This window comes from Lissotriton vulgaris, chromosome 2_1 (assembly GCF_964263255.1).
Source record: "Lissotriton vulgaris chromosome 2_1, aLisVul1.2, whole genome shotgun sequence".
NCBI lineage: Eukaryota > Metazoa > Chordata > Amphibia > Caudata > Salamandridae > Lissotriton > Lissotriton vulgaris.
In genome coordinates, this window is record NC_141687.1 from 1254319551 (window position 1) to 1254343407 (window position 23857).

General features: G+C 46.1%; 1 long non-coding RNA gene across 1 annotated transcript in view; it reads left to right on the plus strand.

Moving 5' to 3' along the window:
* Positions 1-23857, plus strand: part of LOC147732454 (uncharacterized) — a 169970-nt gene that overhangs the window by 114670 nt on the left and 31443 nt on the right. The window contains exon 3 of the long non-coding RNA XR_015308467.1: positions 18202-18287. This is a non-coding gene — a long non-coding RNA (uncharacterized LOC147732454). The remainder of the gene's footprint in view (positions 1-18201; positions 18288-23857) is intronic.

Genomic DNA, 23857 nt, shown 5'->3' on the forward strand with positions numbered 1-23857 from the left:
TGTGTGTATTCCACTACTAAAAATCATTTATTTTACTAAATCGAAATGGAATGTCCTGGACTGTTCCACTGAGATCTGCAACAAGTAGATAGTACTCATCAAGACTCTGTTTACCTTCTGTTCTTGCAGGGATGGCAGGTGGTCTTTGAAACTGGTTGGGCGTAATACTTGCCCTGATTTGCAGTGAGGGGCATGCTGAGAATTGTATCTCGTATGCTAGGGCAAGCATTTTGCCAGGGCTGCGTCAAAAACCAAGAATTATCTTCAGTACATCACAGCCAACTGCAGACTTGGAAGCATAGCACCACATTCTCTCTCATACTCACTAACATCCCCTCACTCATTCTCAATCATTCCCACTCACTATCGCTGGGACTCACTCATAAATGATCACACACTCACTTGCACTCGCTCATTCTTTCTTTCTCAGTCTCACTTAGTCCAATTTTGACCCACTCATTCTAATTCTTTTGCATGCACTCTCTTTTACATTCACTCTTACTGACTCATAGTTACTAACACTCACTTTCAATCAGTCTTACTCTCATTCATGCAGTCTGACTTTTTCTCATTCACTCTTAAGCATTCATTCTCTGATAAACTCACTGTCACTCTCTCATTTTCACTCACATTCAATCCCAATAACCCTCCCTCACACAGTGACAGTCTTCACACTAACTTTTACTCTTTCTCACTCACTCTCTCCTCCAGTAATTTTCTCACTCACTCATTCTTACGCACTCTCTCTCAAACTCATGTAATGACACTCCACCTCACTCGTTCTCACTCACAATGAGTCACTCAATCTCTTTTACGTATTCTCACCGGCACCATAGACACAACATAGATTTAAAAGAACTTAACTTACTTCAGCTGGTAGTGAATGTCTTCTTTCCGACTCTTTCTGCTCCATTTTTAGGTCTCCAATAGGGATCAATAGACTATTTATTATTAGCATACTAAAATCAGGTGAAGCCCAGACACCTCATAAATGCAATTGGCCCTGTGTTCTTGGCACTGATGTTGCCACTTCAAAGGTCTGGGTGTCACACAGAAGTGGCAGGGGTTCCAAAGGGTACGCCAGGGTCACAACTGCAAGCTCTGACCACCCCTAATCAAGTTTAATTCGTGGATTTCCCCAAATCTTAGTTCTGTCTATCCCGTTTGCCTCATTTCGCCCTCTCTCTCTAAAAGATGTTTTCCTCTCGCTTTCTCCCACCAGTCTCCCTTTATTACTTCACTTACTCCTACCTCCAACTCTCCCACTCGCTCTTTAAACTTTCTCTGCCAACCTATCTCTCAGCCATCCCCTCTTTCACTCTGATGTCGCTTTTTCACCTTTTAACTCTCTCTGCTGTCTCTTTCTAGACTATTTCTTTGTCACTTTTGTCACAGCCGTCGCTCCCTCTATTTCATTCTATATTAGTTTTATCTTGCTTATTTTTCACTTGTTTTGTCTCTCACCTTTCTTTCCCTCTCTGCCTCTATAGTCTTTTTTTGGTGACTCTGTTATTTCTCACCTGTCTGTGTGGTATGCCCGCTTCCTCTCTTCTTCTTTCTCTGCTGCTCCTGGTCCTTCGTTAACTATTCCTTTGTCCTTATGTTCCTGTCACCTGACAACAGTGTGTGAAATACATTTTTAGACTCCTATTTTGCCAGGACCTCTCAACTATTAACAATTAATTGTGTTGCAACTAACCATGGGCAAATTTTGCGAATCTGGCGTTCGCAAATTTGCGAACTCGCAATCCGCAAAATCCGTGAATTCTCGCGAATTTGCGGATTTTTTTTTGTGTTCGCAAGGATTTCTGCCAGTTCGCAAGGATTTCTGACAGTTCGCGAGGGTTTTGTAACAGTTCGCAATCGCGAACTTACATGTCGGCTCGCAACGGTCACGATTATGTTGTTTCTACGTCTGGTTCATCATCATAGGTTCCCAGCACCCTCTGTTTCACCCCTGCCACCCTCTGTTTTACCCATGCCACCCTCTGGTTCACCCATGCCACCCTCTGGTACACCCTCTGGTACATCAATGCCTTATGCCACCCTCTGGTTCATCATCACTGTAGATTATGGGGGGGAAAAGCAAGCACACCTGCCTGCTTCAACTGACATGAATTAATTTGGGGTTGATTTATTAATGTGTCACTGTTTTAAAATTCCAGTCTGGCACCTGCATCCTTATCTGTAATTTGCTTTCTGTTGCAGTGCAATTTTTTTTCCAGGACCTTTGTGGCCTACTTGTAGCTATTCTATGAGCCTGCTGTGAGGGTCAGATCAGGGTCATACAATTGTTGCAACTAGCAACTGAACAATTGTTGCAACTAGCAACTGAACTTTGGAGGGGCCCTTGTCAGGAAGCACTACAGGGAACGGTTACTAATGATGAGTTTTAACTTTTGAACCTGCTTTCACTTTTGCAAAACTCGTTTTTCTGCAGAGCAGCATTACAGCAACTTTAATGCCCCACCAAGCTTATATGAGAAAGTTGATTTCTAATCCAAAAGTTATCCAAAGAAAATCAAAAGGCCTCAAATCTAAAAAAGTGCAGGCAAATGTCAACCTGAGGAGTTATTCCGATAAAAATAATCATTTTCAGAAGGTCTATGCTGCTTGCTAGTAGATTTCTTGTGCGGAATTGCAATTTTTGTAATTTCGCGAGTGCGAGATTGTTGCTGGCCGCCGCACCTACATGTTCGCAATTGCGAACTTACACCGCAAAGAAAAAAAATCCGCTGCGTGCGAATTTGCGGATTTTGCGGGAAATTCGCGAATCTCGCGGATTGCGAATTTACCGAAAATCCGCAAAATCCGCGAGCGTAACGGATTTTCCGCCCATGCTTAGTTGCAACAGTTACTTTTGATTGTAGCATACTGCCTTCAGAACAGAGTGCAAAGGCAGCTCGTGACAGGGCCACACGCTCATTGATGGTGACAACATTTTGCTTCTGTGCAGTGTAAATTTCACTGATGGGCTGTGTTTATTTCTGTCAGCCAAACTCTCCGTTTGCTGCTGAGTGATAAGAAAGTGTAACCACAGAACTGTTTAGCTTTCATTCCTTTTACCACCTCTTAGTGGTTGCAATGCCTGGGCCAGGGGTCGCAAGGGGGAAGACAACGGTCGCAGTTGCGACCCATGCCAACCCCTACATGAGGTCTATGAATATTAGCACTGGTTGTCCCCTGGCACCGCTGGGTCTTAAATAACCCAGTCCTTCAATACAACCGCTTCATACTGTTTGGAGACCAGTCCTCAGATTCTTCCTCATCTCGACACCAACGGTCAGGGGCCCGGCTGGGTCGGAATTATCACCAGCTGCGCGACCTTCTGGTTTTGACACAGCCATTATAGCCCTGAGCCCTGAGGATTCGCAATAGTGATGAAACACGTGTTGGCTGGCTGTTTGACATAATAAAGGACTCCAACGGACTACTCTCCCTCTGGAGCTTCCGAGATACTTCTGTCGCTTTGTTCTTTGTACTATTTGTTTACATGTCACATAATATATGTTTCACTGTTGTTTGAGTGCATTGGGTAAACCCGTAATCTCTACTTTGGTAGCTTAGTCTACTTAAAATTGAGTGGTTCAAAGGGCTTTCCACTCGCCCATCTGCACCACCTAATTATAGCTTATTTGTATACAGTGCGCTCACTTAGGCTGTGCACCCGGTTGCTTTTCTGACTAAAAGCCTTGCGGGATCCCTATAAGATTTACAGGCAACCTGATCATGTCAGGGACTGTATCAGGACAGAGGTCCAAAATATGTTGGAGTTGGGAGTCAATGAGCCCTCAGAGAGCCCTTGGGCCAGTCCAGTAGTCCTGGTGCCTAAATATCCCACCCAAGATGGTAAGAGAGAGATGAAGTTTTGCGTGGATTACAGAGGCCTCAATGCTGTCACTAGGACAGATGCCCACCCAATACCAAGGGCAGATGAACTCATTGACAGATTGGCATCTGCCAAGTTTTTGAGTACATTTGACTTGACAGCTGGCTACTGGCAGATCAGACTAGCTGATTATGCAAAACCCAAAACAGCATTTTCAACCCCAGGAGGACATTATCAATTTGTGGTAATGCCCTTTGGTCTGAACAATGCACCTGCCACATTCCAAAGGTTGGTGAACCAAGTCCTCTCAGGTCTGGATGACTACTGTGCAGCATATCATGATGATATGGCTGTCTTTAGTTTCACTTGGGAAGATCACCTGATCCACCTGAAGAATGTTTTGGAGGCCCTGCAAAAGGCAGGCCTAACTATCAAGGCTGCCAAGTGCCAGATAGGGCAGAGCAAGGTTGTATACCTGGGCCACCTTGTAGGTGAAGGTCAGGTTCAACCATTGAAGAGCAAGATCCAGACCATAAAGGATTTGTCTGCTCCCACCACCCAGACACAGGTCAGAGCTTTCTTGAGCCTGACTGGGTACTACAGGAAATTTACCCTGCCAGGGTGTGATCATATGGCCCCTTCAGCGAGATCCAAAGAGGGAAGGGGGGGTGACATAAATTAATGCTTCGGAGCCAATGATATATCAAACACATTCAGAGCAAATTATGGAAGAGTGAAAAAAGTTTATTTTTTTTTAGAGATAACAATTCATAAATAGAATCCATGAAATAACATTCTAAAGCATATATACAAACACAGGAAGGAAGTTTTCCTCCTGGGGCTGAATAAGTATCATCATTAAAGGTTCATACAGGAAATAAGAATGTATTAACGTCCACACACTCCCACAGTCATTCACTAAACACACATACACATCTCAATCTCTCTCACTATCGAAATAATGCACACATAACCATACAAACATAGAAGAACCCAGGGGCCTGCAACATCACAATCAATGGTTGCTAGCGTAGAGAAACCAACATGGAGGCAGTTAAGGATGAGGTGCAGTAAATGGTAATACACTGAAGGCCATCCATGTAGATCACGCCAACGCGCGTTTCAATGCAAGGCCAATTTATGCTGCATCTTCATCAGGGCATTGGAGACCAGGGAGGGGGACATACACACATTACTCTCATAGAGGAATCTTATCATCATAGATTCGTCCCTGTCCTGCTGCCGACGAGAGTGGACGCCGACCCTGCGACCCATCTCCGCTCTCCCTTTTATCCAGATCTTCATGTCCGGCCTCTCCTGATTGCCAAGTGGATATTGAAGGGTCCCGCCCTATAGCCCGGTCGTGGCACGGGACGCCGATCCCGGCGGCCACAGGGGACTTTGCTGTTGGCCCGATTTCTTCCATCGGACCTCTTCCTGACCTGACCTTGCCAGACTATATTAAGATCACTCGCAGAACGTTAACCTAATCGACATATGGTTTCTCCCCCCAGAGTCTCCTCCAATGGGATGCACGGCCTGTGAAGTAAACCAGAAAACGATGTACCCGCTTCTTAATTTATCATTAGGACGTGTTTAAATCCAGAAGCTCGCTTGGGTCTCACCTACATAGACCCGTGAGAAACTCCTTTCTGCAGGAACCTCACCTGATTTATTGAAGAATCTATGATGATAAGACTCCTCTATGAGAGTAATGTGTGTATATCCCCCTCCCTGGTCTCCAATGCCCTGATGAAGATGCAGCCTAAATTGGCCTTGCATTGAAACGCGCGTTGGCGTGATCTACATGGATGGCCTTCAGTGTATTACTATTTACTGCACCTCATCCTTAACTGCCTCCATGTTGGTTTCTCTACCCTAGCAACCATTGATTGTGATGTTGCAGGCCCCTAGGTTCTTCTATGTTTGTATGGTTATGTGTGCATTATTTCGATAGTGAGAGAGATTGAGATGTGTATGTGTGTTTAGTGAATGACTGTGGGAGTGTGTGGACGTTAATACATTCTTATTTCCTGTATGAACTTTTAATGATGATACTTATTCGGCCCCAGGAGGAAAACTTCCTTCCTGTGTTTGTATATATGCTTTAGAATGTTATTTCATGGATTCTATTTATGAATTGTTATCTCTAAAAAAAATAAACTTTTTTCACTCTTCCATAATTTGCTCTGAATGTGTTTGATATATCATTGGCTCCGAAGCATTAATTTATGTCACCCCCCCTTCCCTCTTTGGATCTCGCTGAAGGGATCATATAATCACACCCTGGCAGGGCAGTTCTCTCCTTCTATTACATTGTTCTTACCCCATTTTTTCCTGCCAGCATCCTAAAAAAGAACCCCTTGGGGAACACCCTTCTATTTTGTTGTTACTACAGGAAATTTGTCAAGGGGTATGGCTCCATAGTGACACCCCTTAATGACTTAACTTCCAAGAAAATGTCAAAGAAAGTTCAGTGGACAGTAATCTGTCAAAAGGCAGTTGATGACCTGAAGCAGGCCATTTGCACTGCTCCCTATTCCGCAGAGTCTAGACTACTCCATATAATTCATTGTTCAAACAGATGCTTCTGAGTTGGGTGTAGGTGCTGTTCCTTCACAACTGAATAAAGATGGTCAAGACCAGCCAGTAGCTTTTATTAGCAGAAGGCTGACCCCTAGAGAGAAACGTTGGTCAGCTATTGAGAACGAGGTCTTTGCTGTGGTTTGGGCACTGATGAAGCTGAGGCCATACTTGTTTGGTACTCACTTCAGGATTCAGACAGACCATAAGCCCCTCTTGTGGCTAAATCAGATGAAGGGCGAAAATCCCAAACTGCTTAGGTGGTCCATTTCCCTACAGGGGATGGACTTTACAGTGGAACATAGACCTGGGACTGACCATGCCAATGCAGATGGACTCTCCAGATATTTCCACTTAGAACATGAAGACTCAACTGGTCAGGGTTAGTTTAATGTCCCTGCATTGGGGGAGGGGGGGGGAGGGATTGTGTAGGAGAGTAGGGTCTGCTTCCTATCTCCTATCGTCACCCTCACTTTTTGCTATGATTTTCTGGTTTTTCGACTTTAATGTGGCTGTGGGCCTGCTAATCAGACCCACAGCCCAGCTGTTCTCTCTCTAAATAGATACCATATACTTTAGGTACATACCAGATTGGGTATTGGGTCACCTTTGTGAGTCCCTGGGTACCATAGGTACCCAGGGCATAGGTGCATCCAAGGCCTACCAGGGGTTGCAGCATGTATTATGCCACCCCTGGCTGGCCCTCCAAACTGACACCACAGGTTGATCACTCAGCTTGGGTAAGGTGGTGTAATCACCCTTTACTTAGATATAGTATGCCTATATCTACCCTTACATATAGACACATATACACCTATAAGTCACTCCTATGGTAGGCCTCGACAATCCTGGAGGCAATCCTGGAGTCGGAGTGCTTGGTTTTATGTGCGAGGGTGCCCTAGCATAAGCTGAGCCCCTCTGCAGCTTTCGGAACCATCTCCTTATAGCTGTTCTATGATATAGCCATACCATATACTCTTAAGTGCATTATAATCCTCGCGGTTAATGCTAACTTTGGTTTGGCTTTATCAAAACTTGTCACGTAAGGTGTCAAACACTTTGGAATACTACCCTCTGCCAATTCTGGCCGCAGGGGTAACATTCCACCCTTCTAGAGGGAAAAGACATGCATGTTACTGCTTTACCCGGTTGAAGTTAAACAGAGCCTCAGCATCACAAAATGGATGCTGCTGCCACAGACACGAGTCTGACCACCTGGTGCTGGGGGAAACTCCGGCAAGGGCGGCCTGGACAATATGTTTTCTGTCCAGGGAGGTGCCAGCACTCCCCAGACAGGGGTTATGTATTGGGGCAGGGAGGGCTACATTCAGTTAATGCATCTAGACATTGCCTGGGGCACACAAGGTGCTCCATGCATAGCCCGGTTCAAACCAGTTTCTGGGGCACTCCAGCCCCAGCTCTGGCGCGAAACTGGACAAAGGGAAAGGGGTGTAACCACACCCTTCTCAGATCTACCCATAGGAGCAACCTAGGCATGTAATCCAGCACCTTAGCTTAATATAACTGTGTCCCCAGGACTTTAGAATATCCTGGAAAGAAACTTTGATACAGAACTCTTGGACCTTCGACATTCTATTCTGACTAGAAGACGGAAGACATCTCCCTTGTGGTCAAGGAGTGACCACCCTGTGCAAACAGGCACCACCAGTAACTTGCCGGTGTGCTTTGTGGACGCTCCTGCCAGAACCCGAAGACTCAGTGACACAGGAACTGGACTCTTAGACTTCTCCAACTTTGACCCACATCCACAGCAAAGCTGAGACCCATGGCGGACACGAGAGACGTGGGACTGGACACCAAGGACATCCTGCATTTTGTTAACAGCTGGACTACCGGGGTACCCTCGCAGTTGTGCATTGGGATACGAGAAACCCGAGCGCCATTTGCACCGAAGCTCAGCCCTCCACACTCCACGCCCGCTCTTTCATTTCAGCTTGACGCGTCTTTCCGGTTCCTTGCCCATTGGCTAGTGAGCCCCATGAAGACTTTTCTATTGTACTAAACTGCTTTTCTGGTTGCTCCAGGCTTGCTCCAGCTTCCCTTCAAAGGAGAAGTGCCACAGACCTTGCTGGAGTGCAACAGAGCCAATCTCGACATCCTGTGTGGGTTGCAGTTGCCAAGGCTTGTTGGGTCCAATCCGGATACCAACATGGCAATCAACTAGATCCATTATGGATCAGCTCGTATCCAGCTCCTGGTCATCATCGATGCCTCCTGGACCTCGTGGCTGAAGAGACAAGCTCACCTTCTTCACCTTCAAGCACGCGACATCGCCTGGTTCCTTCCTGGTTCCTTCCTGGTCACTGGCTAGTGACCCAGACTCTGTCCCCCTGCTTTCAGGTTCTTCACATCACCGATCCACCCTTGGATCCACCCGGACACTTTTCCTCTGGTCGACTGCAGCACTTCTTTGCAGATCTCCATAGAAAACGACGACGTGTGGGGTAGATTGTGGTACATTGGAGTGGGGTAGATTGTGGCAGATTGAAGTGGGGTAGTTTACCATAGATTGGAGTGGAGTTGGATAGATTGGAGCAGAGATTGGAGTGCATTGGGGTAAAGTGGGGTAGAGGGAAGTGCGATAGATTGGGGAAGAGTGGAGGGGTAGAGTCGAGTGGATTGGGGTAGATTGGAGTAGAATGGGGTGGATTAGGGTGGAGACGAGTGGTATAGATTATGGTGGAGTGGAGTAGGGTAGATTAGAGAAGAGTGAGGTGGACTGGGGTATATTGGAGTGGAGAAAATTGGAGTAGGTTAGAGTGGATTGGGTTGGATTGGAGTAGACTGGGGCAGAGTGGAGTGGGGCAGACTGGAGTGTAGTGGTATAGATTAGAGTGGAGTGGGGTAGAATGGAGTGAAGAAGATTTGAATGGGATAGATTGGAGTCGGGTTGATTGAAGGTGAGTTGGGTAGATTGGAGTGGAGTAAGGCAGATTGGAGTGGAATGGAGTACAGTAGTAGTGTAGGGTAGATTGGTATGGGTTAGATTTGAATGGGTTGGTGTGAGCTAGATTGGGATGGGGTAGACTAGAGTTTAGTGGAGTGGGGTGGATTGGGATAGATTGGAGTAGAGTAGATTGGAGTGGAGTGGGGGTAGATTTGAGTGAAGTGGGGTAGATTGGAGTGAAGTGGAGTGAGGTATAGATTAGGGTGGATTAGACTGGGGTAGATAGGGTGGATTAGAGTAGAGTGGAGTGGAGTGAGTGGATTAGAGTGGAGTAGGGTAGATTGGATTTAGTGTACATTGGAGTGGGATATATTGGAGTAGGGTAGATTGAAGGGGTGGGGTAGATTGGAGAGGAGTGGGGTGGACTGGTGTAGGTTGGAGTGGATTGAGGTAGATTGGAGTAGACTTGGGTAGACTGTAGTGGAGTGGGGTAGACTGGGGTGGATCGGGATAGATTTTATTGGAGTGTGGTAGATTCAGTGGAGAGAGGTATATTGGAGTGAGCTGGAGTGGGGTAGATTGGGGTAGAGTGGATTGTAGATTGTGATAGACTGGAGTGGGGTAGCTTGAAGTGGAATGCGGTACATTGGAGTGGGTTGAGGTAGATTGGAGAGGGGTACATAGGGTGGATTAGAGTAGCATAGAATGAAGTAGAGTGGAGTAGATTTTAGTGGAGTGGATAGATTGGAGTAAAGTGAAGTGGGTAGATTGGGGTAGTGTATAGTGGAGTAGATTGAAGAGGTGTGGAGTGGGGTAGAAGGGAGTGAGGTAGATTTTGGTGGATTGGATTGGGGTAGATTTGGCAGATTGAAGTGGGGAAGTTTATGGTTGATTAGAGTGGAGTTGGATAGATTGGAGCAGAAATTGGAGTGGAATAGAGTGGGGTAGACTGGGGAAGAGTGGAGGGGGTATATTGGGGTGGAGTGGGGTAGAGTAGAGTGGAGTGGGATACATTGGAGTAGAGTAGATTGAAATGGGATAGAATGGAGTGGGGTAGATTGAAGGTGAGTTGGGTAGTTTGGAGTGGAATGGGGTACAGTAGTAGTGTAGGGTAGATTGGCATGGGTTAGATTTGAATGGGTTGGTGTGGGCTAGATTGGGATGGGGTAGACTGGAGTATGGTGGAGTGAGGTGGCTTCGGATAGATTGGAGTAGAGTAGGTCGGGTTAGATTGGAGTGGAGTGGGATAGATTTTAGTGGAGTGGGGTAGATTGGAGAGAAGTAGAGTGAGGTAAAGTGTAGTGGAGTAGATTGAAGAAGTGTGGAGTGGGGTAGAGTGGAGTGGGGTATATTGTTGTGGATTGCAGTGGGGTAGATTGTGGCAGATTGGAGAGGGGTAGTTTATGGTAGATTGGAGTGGAGTTGGATAGATTGGAGCAGAGATTGGAGTGGAGTGAAGTGGAGTGGGTGTGATTGGGGAATAGGGGACTGGGCTATATTGGGTTAGAGTGGAGGGGGTAGATTTGAGTGGATTGGGCTAGATTGGAGTAAAATAGGGAGAATAGGGTGAGTAAGAGTTGAATAGATTAGGGTGGATTGGACTTGGGTAGATAGGGTGGATTAGAGTAGAATGGAGTGGAGTGAGGTGGATTAGAGTGGAGTAGGGTAGATTGAATTGGGGTAGATTGGAGTGGAACATATTGGAGTGGGGTAGATTGAAGGTGGGTGGAGGTAGATTGGAGAAGAGTGGGGTGGACTAGTGTAGATTGGAGTGGAGCGAATTGGGGTAGGTTGGAGTGGATTGAGGTAGATTGGAGTAAACAGGGGTAGATTGAAGAGGCGTGGGATAGACTGGGGTGGAGCGGGATAGATTTGAGTCGAGTGTGGTAGATTTGGAAGAGTGGGTTATATTGGAGTGAGCTTGAGTGGGGTAGATTGGGGTAGAGGGGAGTGTGGTATATTGTGATAGATTGGAGTGGAGTAGTTTGAAGTAGAGTGGGGAAAATTGGTTTGGGTCAAGGTAGATTGGACTGGGTGGATTAGAGTAGCATAGAATGGAGTGAGTGGAGTAGATTTTAGTGGAGTGGGGTAGATTGGAGTCAAGTGAAGTGGGTTGATTGGGGTTGAGTCTAGTGAGGTCGATTGAAGAGGTGTGGAATGAGGTAAATTTTGGTTGATTGGAGTGGGGTAGATTGTGGAAGATTGGAGTGGGGTTGTTTATCTGTAGATTGGAGTGGAGTTGGATAGATTGGAGCGGAAATTGGAGTGGAGTAGAGTGGGGTAGATTGGGGAAGAGTGGAGGGGTTGATTGGGGTAGAGTAGGGTATATTTGAGCAGAATGGGGTAGATTAGGGTAGAGAGGAGTGAGATAGATTAGTTTAGATTGGGATAGATTTCGGAAAAGTGGATTAGGGCAGATTGGAGTAGACTGGGGTAGATTGGAATGGAGTGAGGTATACTAGAGCGAAGAGGCATCGATTTGAGTGGAGTGTGGTAGAATTGGTGGAGTGAGATAGATTGGAGTGGGGTATATTGGAGTGAACTGGAGTGGGGTTGATTGGGGTAGAGTGGAGCTTGGAGTGGGGTAAATTGGAGTGGGGTGAGGTAGATTGGAATATGGTAGGCTGGGTGGATTAGAGTAGCCTAGAATGAAGTGGAGACGGGTGGGGTAGAATAGAGTGGAGAGAGGTAGATTGAAATGGAGTGGGGTAGATTGGGGTAGGTTGGAGTGGAGCAGATTTGAGTGGAGTGGGGTAAAATAGTTTGAGGTAGATTGGGATGGAGTGGATTGGAGTGGGTGTTGTAGGGTTAACTGGGATGGGATAGACTGGTGTAGGGTGAATTGGGATAGATTGGGTTAGACTGGAGTGGAATGGGGTAGAGTGAAGTGGAGTGGGTAAATTGAGGTGGAGTGTAGTTGGGTAGACGGAAGAGGTGTTGAGTGGGGTAGAGTTGAGTGGGGTAGATTGTGGTGGATTGGAGTTTGGTAGATTGTGGCAGATTGCTGTGGAGTAGATTGGAGTGGAGTGAGTTGGGTAGATTGGGGAGAAGTGCATTGGGGTAGATTGGGGAAGAGTGGAGTGGGGAAGATTGGAGTGGGGTATATTAGAGTGAGTGGGGTAGATTAGGGTGGCATGGAGTGGGATAGATTAGGATGGAGTGGATTGGGATAGATAGGAGAAGAGGGAACCGGACTGGAGTAGATTGGAGTGGAGCAAATTGGGTAGGTTCTAGTAGAGGTGGACTGGAGTAGATTAGAATGGAGTATACTGGAGTGGAGTGGAAAGGGCTTTTAACAACCAGAATAGTCTAAAGCAGAATGGATATAAGGCTATTAGAACATTATACCAATTGAGGGTAGAATGTTTACATAAAAACCAGAGAAACAAAAAACAAACCTTGCAATGTTGAAGCAGAAGGCGTACACCAGCCATTATTAGCACTAAGCCACTTCATTTTCTTCAATGGAGATTCCAACATTCTAATGATCTTATGCTTATTATTTACTCTGTAACTGCATTCTGTGAGGGGAAAAGTCGTAATTGACTATATCATCATCATCATTGATAACTTTATTTTGACCCCTGTGGGTCATAAAAGTACATGTTACAACAAACAAGAAAACATTAAAATCCATTTTTGAATAATACATAAAATAGGATAAAACACACATTTCATATATATATACACCTATTTACAGCAAAGTCAATCATGAGTTAAAAATTAGAATTAAACCATCCAAAAAGTTGTCAAAGCGATTCAAGACTTCTGTGGAAACCTTTAGTCTTGTTCAGATCATTATAAAGGTTCTCTGGTTAATCCACATACCATATAAGAAACGGGAAACAGCAAATACAACAGGGGGGTGTGTATCATACTTTAGTACTCTGAGCGCATATTCGCAATTGCGAAATCCCAGATTCCTACAAATAGGTTTTACGCATCGAGTGCGTGACAGCCCATACGCCGGACAGAAAAAGAATACATGACTTTAGTTTTCCAGCGGGTGTCCACACGCCGGGCACTCAGTGCTTTTATTTGCATCCCATTTACTGGTCAATGATCTTAATGGTAAACTGCCCATTCTTAATTGCAAATACAGCTTTCTCGCTTGGGCAGGGTAAATCATATCAAGGAATTCCACTTTCTTGTACTCTGCTTTTATATCGAAGAATTGAGTTGTCAATCTGCCAACTGTCGTGCTGGCATGAAGGATCATCAAATTATGGGACCTGTACCTTTATACCAGGTCAGCCATGGCATAGGCCGGGCAGGCTGACTCCTGAAATTCCCATAGCTCAGGGACACCGATCCTAGCACAAAGATCTTTAATTTGGGATAACCATGGGATTTTCTTTGATCTAGAAGCAACCCAAACCTCCTGAAACTCTGCACAATACGGGGCAAGCTCTGGGACAGACCAGAGTCTTCGCCAGTAAGTGAGTGGCCTCAGGGCCACCTCCTCTTCCGCAGGAAGTAGTCCCAGGTCAATCCTTAAAGGGACCAGGGGGGTACTGACAGGCAAGGCAAACAAATTTCTCATAAATGAATGTTCGACCCTTGCCAAACTTGTTGGCCGATAGTGTCCCCAAAGTTCCGCCCCATATAATGCGGCTGCTCTTGCTTGTACCTTGTATTTTTCTACAATGGGGCTGCCGGCTTAAAGGCACATGTTCTATACATTTTAGGTATCCCACCCACGGTTTGAGTCAGTTTCAGTGCAGACTTGGCTATCTGTACATTCCACCCCAGATGTTCCTCGAGAGTGATACCTAAATATTCAAAGGTCTTTACTCTCTCGAGGGGTGTACCGTTCAGGGCCAGGTTTGGCCGCGTCTGCTTCGGGGGATTAAAAATCATTAACTTTGTTTTGGCCAGGTTGATCTCCAAACCACTTAGCTCACAAAAATCTGCAAAACCATCAAGGGTACGTTGAATATCAGTAGCTGTTCGAGACAACAGTAGAGTGTCGTCCGCAAACATTAATGCAGGCACTCTTCCTGTAGCTAGTCTCGGGGCATCTGTATCCTTTATGCCTAGAAGGTATTTAATAAGCCCATTAATATTAAGGCAGAAAAGAGTGGGAGCCATCACACATCCCTGGCACACCCCCCTTTGCACCGGAAATCGCGCTGACAATTCTCCCACTTTTCCACATCTAACCTGTGTGAAGTTACCTGAATGAAGTCTCATCAGCACTCCCAGGAGGTAGGGTTGCAGACCCAGATCATGGAGAACTCTCCACAATTTGTCCCTGGGGACATATCAAACGCGGCCCGCAGGTCCACAAAAATGAGGTAGAGGCTGCCACCCTCCACACTCACTGATTTCCAATAAAGGAGCTGTAGTCGGAAGATCTGGTCAATTGTGGATGTGCCTGTTCTAAAGCCTGCTTGTAATGGACTCAGAATCTCATTGTCCTCTTCCCATATCTGGATTCTTTCCAGAAGTATCCGCCCAAATACCTTCTGTGGGATGTCTTTCAGGCTGCTAGGCATGTAGTGCCATGGTTGCAGAGGGCAGCCTTTTTTAAAGATAGGAACTATCTCAGCCCCCCGCCACGTCTCTGGCGGGTCTATCCCCATCAGGATTGTGTTGAACAGGACGCAAAGATAAGGAGCCCATATTTTCGGTTCAGACCGAAACAAGTCCCCGGGGATTTTATCAAGCCCCGGGGCTTTGTTGGGTAGTAACTTCGCAATGGCAGATTCCACTTCCAGAATCGATATCTCCTGAGCCCCCCCAGTCGATGCTCGTGGAGGAGGCTCAGAGACACCAACCCGGAATCACCATTGGACGGTCGAGCGTAAAGGCTACCAACATTTTCTTCCCATACTGCTGGGGCTATGTTGGGGCTTACTGCGTTCTTCCCGCCCCTACCGTCATTACTAACAATTGCCCAGAATGTTTTGAGATCTCTGCACTGTAGTGCAGACCTCAATTCATCCCACTTTTCTGCCTCCCAGGACTTTCTTTCCCTCTCTATAGCTTGCTTGTACTGCACCCATAGTGACCTGATCCGGGATCTGTCATTGGCCTTGATTGCTTTAATCAAATCCCCTTTCAGTTTACGGCAATCAGCAGTGTACCATGGGTGGGTATTGGCAGATTTTTCCCTGTAGGTCTGGAGTGGGAAAAATACCTCTAGCATTATTGAGGCTTGCTGGTTATGAATTTCAACAGGCCTATTATCCCTCCCATCTACAGGACCCAGTAACCCTACCTCTGCCATGTCATTAAGAAGGGGCAGAACCTGAAGATATATTTGCGACTGCCTGTTTGGACAGCCCATTATGTGGGGCCATTTTATTCTCCATCTATTATTGTGGAGGAGAAGGGGCTGTCGAACAAGATTCGGCTCAATCTGATTATTGGTCAATCCCCAAATCCCTGGCTTTAGAGACAAAACCAGGGCATTGTGGTCGCTGGTCGTCTGTGGGTGGATCTTAAAATCCTGGATCTTGTCCCATGATCTAGATTCGATCAGGATGTAATCAATGATCGATGATTGACCTACTCTATTAAAAGTCACATTTCCAGGTCTATCCGATTTTAGCCGACCGTTACAAGGCCTTACAGATAAAGACAATGTAAGGGAGGTAATTTGTAGAACCAACGGGGTCCACGCTTTAACTGGGGGAATTATGGTTTCCGGGATGTTCCAGTACAGGTTCTCCTCGTCAGGGTCCTCCAAGCCTAATTTGCTAAGGGGTTCAAACTGGCAGTTGAAATCCTCTCCAATGATTATACCAACCTCGGGCTCAAGAGTCTGTGCAAATTCCATCAGTTGTTCGATGGCTATAGACTCTTGCCCACTCTGGGTTGGCCTAGAATAGATGTTAATTAAAACATTCCAGGAGAGTATGTTGATACTCCCATTTGCCTTACTGTGTGTTGGGCTTATGCTTTGGCCATAGTTGGTTAGTCTATTCACACAGTCAGCCATCTGTGTACTTCCCTTCCTCTCACTAACACAGCTGTCCCCCCCGCTTCCTGACTCTCCTACCCTGACACCTCCATTATCCATGTTACCACCTATCCAACTACTTGGTTCCCTCCTATTTTGGCCTATTTTATCCCTGAATATACCTTTGTCTCCCATATATCCTACCAAAGTAATGAGGCGCTTCATCTCACTGAAATTGACTTTTACTTCCAGCAAGTTCTTACTTTCTACTACAGAAGAAGGGGGATTCTTAGTTTCCGACAGTCAATCTACAGATTCCAGGTTGCTATACCTATTATGATGATGGAACATGTCAAGCGACATGGGGCTATTTAAAGGCCCATTCCAGGTGACGTTTTCAAAAATGGCGTTACCTCCCTGAGTTTCCTCGCCTGCCCAATTTGTCCCCTCCCACTTTTGTGCTAAGTGGGCATTACTGTGGGTACCCGGATAAAAATAAGTTAGTGGCAGGGTTTTTATCAGCGTATCTGGGCTACCTGACTCCGAATTGCAAATATACTTAACTGTCCACCTATTCCTAAAGTTGACCACAATACAGTCCCCTTCTATGTTTTTCCCTCTGGGCCCCACCCAATCTACTCGTCTAGCGAATAAGATTTCACTGGTTCCCCCATTTGGAAGGGGTCTATTGTGATTCAACCAGTGGATGCATTTATTTTTGAGGTCTCTGTAATCCTCGACCTTGCCCGGGCTCAGGGAAGGAACCCCTGCAAGAACCACCACAAAAGTTACTGACTCCTGGGGCAAAGCTAGGTGAGACAACAGGGGCCTGCTAGGATCCAACGATCTCATCCTTTGTCCCAAATTTGTTACCTGTGTTGGGCCTTGACCAGAGCTACTAGCCCCCATTTCCCCCTAGCCCCCCATTCGTTGTATTAGCGGGGGCTCTAGGTACGGCTAACACTGACTGAGTGGTTGGGTGAGTGTCTGTCGTGCCAGTTTGAACTGATATAGCCCTTTCGGTATTTGTAGCCACCGGAAATAAACTCTGTGTGCCTGCCTGGCTGGGGCCAGTTGGACCTATGCCATTACTTGCAGGTTCCACACCCGCTCTACCCTTCCCTCCCAATTTAGGTAAACACAGTGATTCAAGACAAGACAGTCTTTTTTCAATAGAGTTCAGTCTTTCATGAATCGGGAGACAGGACTCTATAAATATCCGTTCCATTTTAGCCCAAAGTCCCCTCCTCTCTCTGATGGCAACAAGTCTTCATTAACTTCTATGGGCGGCGACTTATCCACTCCAGACTGCGACCCATCAAGTACAACCACGGGAGATTCATTTTCCATATTTCCCCATTTTTGCTTTTTCGATTTCTTATTTGCTAGTGCAGTTCCCCCACGCTTTCTTTTTGAGTGCAATCTATAAATACAATTGTGTGATTGCTTTGAAAGTAAGTCTTGATTGCGTCAGTACAGTAAGCAGTAGCTAGTCTTAACTATCATAAAATAGTGAACTATTTTCAAAGTGTCAAAATAAGCAGTTCTGATGAAATACATGTTGGAACCCTAAGCAAAATACAGGTTGTTGGTTTGGCCTTCAGACCTAACAAAAAGGCAATTTCAAGCCGTTGTTTTGTAATCACAGTGCCAGGGCACCACTGTGTTTTATTAGTATTACATTTAGTCCCTCTGGTGCCACCTTGTGGCCTCTTGTTGCTGGCCCTCAAAGCTGTGGGCTTAATTTAGCACCAGCCTTGAATTTCAGTCGGTGCTTTTTTTCGAATGGTTAAATTATTGGAAGATAATGGTATCTGTTGGCAATTAAATGGGTAGAATAACTGATCAATAAACCTATAACCAGTGAAGTTCCTCTGTGGATTACAGTAAATACTGGCATGTACAGATGGGGTTGATCATCTATGGAACTCTAACACAAGGTTCTATAGTTAGATGTTTTTCTTGCTTCGACAGGACTTTTTTGAGACCATCATACCCATCAGAAGTTACACAGAACACTGCAGAAGTTTCACAGAAAACTACAGAAAGCTCACACAGGGGTAAGTATCTTCCTCATGTGTGATATATGACTGGTGCCCTGCTGTGACAGAAAACAATAATATTGAGGGGAAAAAAACGGGATGGAGTCACCCACAGACTGGCAAGCTTGCCCCAGTTCTCCCTAATGTATAGAGGGGAAAGCTTGAAAGTTCAGGCGCAGCCAGTGCTGCATGTCCCTCAACACATGTATGTTTCCTCAGTCTGGTACTCATCAGAAGTGAGCAGTTTCTGACTGGAGGGGCATGACATACAGTTTTAATTTCTGGGGTCCAGTACCCACCAGTGCTTAGGTACTGACGTCTGACTAAGACCACCCTCACTGGCCTCCCTAGGGAGAAGGGGCTTGTATTAAACTTCATTGGGGAGGGGTCGCACACTGATTGGCAAGTCTGCTAGTTCTCCCCAATGCATCAATATGGTCTTGCTTGATAAAAAAAAATGTTTACCAGGGCAAGCCCTATGTCCGCGAGTGAGGTACCGGGTTTTTAGGGACCCGGCGGTGCCAGGGGAACACCCAAAGACCTCTTGAGTTCTTCCTGTTCTGGACCACAGAAACACAGAGTCTTCTAGGTGATGTCAAGGATCGAGATTTATTGGCTGCAACCAAGTAACAAGCGTCCTAGAAGTACAACAGCACGGTGTGTATATTCTCAGTCGACTGTTCGTTTTTACAGAACCAGCCTTCTCTTTTTATACAAAAATATAAGCTTCAGGCAAGAATTCTTTGTTTTACGGTACAACCATATACATATTTTCACAACAAAGAAAAAGCAGAGTCATGATGGCAAGCCCATATTTTCGTTTGTCCAGTTTGTGATAGATTACCCAGCAAGGTCCAGAACTTCCATCAGATATCGATGAAACCCCAATAAAATCGGGCACCTCCTCCTTGTAAAACTAGCCATAAAGAAGAAACAGGGACAGGTGTGTGTGTGATAAGGCGTTGCTTGTATGCGGTGAATGGTTTATGACATGTTGTGCCTTGATGCTAATCTCGCTCGGCCATTGGGATGGGGACTGCCCGAACAGGTTTGGCTTGAGGCAGTGGAGTCAGCTCGCCCAGGTCCCAGAGGAGTCAGCAAAGGTCTACGTGTCCTTTCAGATCGAATTCGGCCTTGGTCAATTGACTATGTAAGGGCAACCACAAGATGGATGCCGCTCACAAAATGGAAACCGAGGGTTCAAGTCAGAAACTACGATTTTAAGGTGATTGCATCACTCGATCATGACGCAAATGCATAGGTATAATGTCCTAATCATTACCGGTCTGCCGATACCAAATTCGTCATGATACGATGATATTTTCTGACACAAGTGTAAAGCTTCGGTACCACATTGTAGCAGGGTCCAGAATTTTCAGTACCACAGAACCCTCCTTTTGCCCTTATATAGGCAATAACTCATGCTAATCTGAGTCCAAATCTGTATTCATGAAGTCATGGAGATGCTGCTGTAGCATCATCCTGTTACTTAGTTCGTCGCTTGACACAGGCTTCCTTAACATGATGTAGCTCAGAGGCCACATATTGCAGGAGCGCACTGTACACACAGGCAGAACAGGAACAGAATGGCTAAGATCATTCCAATGAATATCAGAGTTTTCCATCCCCAGGCAGATATCAGTTCCCAGAACCACCCTAGCAAGGACCAGTTCCCTTTATCCACGTGGATGGAATCAGAGATCTTATGCAGTTTGGAGATGGCCTGGTATACTGTCGGAGCATTGTCAGGGATAAAAATGCAGCAACTGGATTGGATCACTTTACATACCCCACCACGGTCTGCAAGTATGACATCTAGGGCAACCCTGTTCTGAAGAGTCATAAGGCGGTCCGACTGGAGCTCCGCAGTTAAGTTACTAAGGGCACCAGCCGTTTCAATCACGGCGGATTCAACTACCCTCGTCAATTGGCGAATGTTCCTGCTGTTCACCATAGGCCCCCAAAACGGCAGAAAACCTTTTGCGAAATCTCCAAACTCCTGTTCCGCAGTGTCGTCTTTACTCACAGCACCCCTAACTGTCCTTGTCCGATGGTAATCTGCCTCGGCCGTGTAAGTGGGTGGCAACAGGAACGAGATAAAACATGTGCCCGAAAAGTCAGGGGGCAACCATGTATATGCTCTATCGTGGCAGACGAAGTAGGTACCCTTAGCTGCTAGGAATGAAGTGGAGGTCTGAGATGGGAAAACGTAAGTTTCAGTACAAACACTCTTCCCTAACTGAGCTCTAGGGTTTTTGCCATTTCCCTGCAGACATAGGTGACCCTGATGGAGTACTATCCAGATTGGGGAGTATTTCTTTGCTTGCTGGCTCTCACTCAAGGAAATTCCATATTTAGTTATGTTCCATCTACTGTATGCCTTAAATTCATCTTTGGGAATCGTTCAATACGTGTCGATATCTCTGCTCATATTTCTAATTCCTGCCACTAGTGCCTTGTTGCTTGAATTTCTTCCTGTGGGACGCGGGGGATACGGTTCTATGGCAAACAGGAACATTGTCTGGAAAGCCCACAGAGAACCATAGTAGCTAAATGGCAGGACAAAGTATGGGATACCCTTATCTGTCGTGTGTGGCATAAGTCCAAACCCAACAATTTGTTGTGTTCATTACAGACTGGTACTGGTGTAGGAGTTGGACAAATGAGTTATTTACAAATTCTAATCTTCTGGCAGACTCGTGTTCAGGTAGAGGGTGAAAAGAGTGCGGGGTAACAGTAGGAGGAGGTGTGGGCTGCGTGGTGTGTACAAATGAAACTCGAAAGGTGAATAGAGCATAGCCAATCAAAAACATCATTATACTACACAACATGAGGATGCATATTATTAAAAATAGTTTTTTCGCCATCACAGCGCATATTCTCATTTCAAAGTTTGTAGATCTGGCAGGTCTCTCCATCTTGGGAAACTCCATCCTCTAAGTTGCTGCCCGCGGTGGGAGATTGATTCTGCTAAGGAGTGCTTCTGTCAGTTTAGGGCAACTCCCCTAGACCAACCAGAACTGTCGACCTAACCGTCTCCAGCTTCACTCCAAAGACTGTGGCAACCGCGACCCTAGCAGCAGAACCGGATGGCGGTTCGAAAATCAAAAATGAGCAAGTTTCGTGGATGAGAGAGCTGCACAATCAAAAAAGAAAAAACTTGTTTATTTGTCCATAGTCATACGTCTCGGCCTCAAGTTATAACGGTTTCGACCAGGTGCTGTGTGGTCTAGAAACAGGAGTTCAGGCTCAGTAGTGTCCAACTGCATTGACGGTGGCACAGATCCTTGCAGAATGTTATCGCTTTCCTTTTCTGTAGTAGTTCCTTTCAAACGTGCATCACTGAAGGGTAAGCAGCGAGGCACAGTCTCAGCCTCAGAGTCAGCAATTCCCTCCTGGACCCACCGGTCATAAGGGAGGGGTAACGGGACCCTTTTACAATGGGTGCCGTGCACTCAGTTCTTCTTACCGTGGACAGGTACTGCAGAGCGGGTAGCCAGCAATACGAGGCTGCTCGTTCTTGGTTCGCTGGAAGTTTCGCACCAGGACCCAGGTGCCAGGTTCAATTGTGTGGCCTGGATCATCAGACGCTGGCGGGGAGGAACTGTGGACCTGTTGGTGTAAAACACGCAATTTAGTCGTCAATTCGTGCAAATAGTCAAGCAGTACAGGATGCTCAATTTCACTGAACTTTGTGGGCCTTGGCACTCCCCATATGTTAGCTGGGCGGCCGAACACAATTTCATGTGGACTAAGTCCCACTCTAGAGTGAACGGTCATTCTTGTCGATAGGAGTGCCAAAGGCAGGGCGTCAGGCCATTTAAGACCTGTGCTTGCTTGAATCTTGGCCAGTTTCAATTTTAGAGTGCCGTTATAGCACTCTACTAATCCAGCTGATTGGGGGTGATTTGCAGTGTGGAACTTCTGATGTATGCCTAGCCCTTCACACACTCTCTTCATCACTCGTCCCACGAATTCACTCCCATTATCACTCCAGATCATTCTAGGCATTCCAAACCTAGGGAAGAATTCTTTGACAAGGGCTTTGGCTGTGGACAAGGCAGTATTGTCCTTAAGGGGATACGCCTCCACCCACCTGGAAAAGGCACAAACAACAACGAGTACGTATTTCAGATTGTTGCACCTCTCCATGTGGATGAAATCTAGCTACAAAACCTCGAACGGATACGTTGGAGGCGCAAAATGACCAGCTGGAGTTGGGGTTCCCCTACCAGGATTGTACTTCAGACACACCATACAGTTCTTGACCACATTCTCTGCACATTTAGGGATTCCGCTATTCTGCCATACTGGAGCCAACAACTTACAGATCCCTTTCACACTGATGTGAGCCATCCCATGAGCCATTGTCACCACTGCAAGCACATACGCATCGGGTAACAACCATCTCTGATGCTCTGACAATTCGACCCAACAACCATTCGCATCCAATCTACCCTTGCTTTCTCTCCATTCTTTCACCTCTTTCTCTGTGGCTTCGGATTGGATGGATCTCACACTCTCAATTGTGCCTTTGCACCTGCCAACATCACCAATCCATCTCGCAGGACCTGCAACATACATTCGACTCATCACGTTCCTTGCAGTTTCTTTTGCAACTTCATCTGCAAATGCATTCCCACGACCAACATCATCCGTCACCTTTTTGTGTGCACTGCATTTCACAATCGTAACTTGTAGTGGCAAGGTCAGTGACTCGAGAAGCTCATTTACTAGCTGACCATGTTGAATCTTAGAACCGTGCGATGTCAGGAACCCACGTTCACGCCACAATCGTCCAAAACTGTGAGCTACGCCAAAGGCGTACTGGCTGTCTGTGTACACATTCACTTGTTTTCCTTTTGCCAACACACATGCTCTTGTAAGTGCAATCAACTCTGCTGCTTGCACAGAATTGTGTGGGATACATGCAGTTTCAACAATCGTATGCAACGTTGTCACAGCCTATGCTGCAGTCGTATCACCATTCAGCAACTTGAAGCACGAACCATCAACCCATAAAGCATCATTACATTCAGGAAGGGGAGTATCTTGTAGGACTACTCTCCCTTTTGTCTCTTCTTCTGTCCTAAAGCAGCAGTCATGTTTTTCGACCTCATCTGTCTCTACTGGAATGGTCAATAACATGGCTGGGTTCAAAGTATCACACCTCTTTATGTGTATGTGACTTGCTAACAGTGTCAGCTCATAACTTAACAGTCGAGCACTAGTTAAGTGCTGTGTCCTTGTTCTGTTTAGCAAAATGTCTACTGCATGTGGGACCATAACTATTAGTGTATTATTCATTACTAACCCAGCAGACTGTCGAATACAGACAGCTGCTGCCGCAGTGGCCCTCAAGCAACTTGGCAATGCCTTAGCTACCCGATCTAGAGTTGCTGAAAAGTACGCGCATGGACGCTGTTTGTCCCCAAAAGACTGTGTCAGGACTGATAATGCGCAACCTTCCTTCTCATGGACGTATAATGTAACAGGCTTACTGTAGTCGGGGGTACCCAACACAGGAGCCGAACACAACGCATTGCGCAATTCGTAAAAGCTTTTCTGACAATCTTCAAACCACGGAA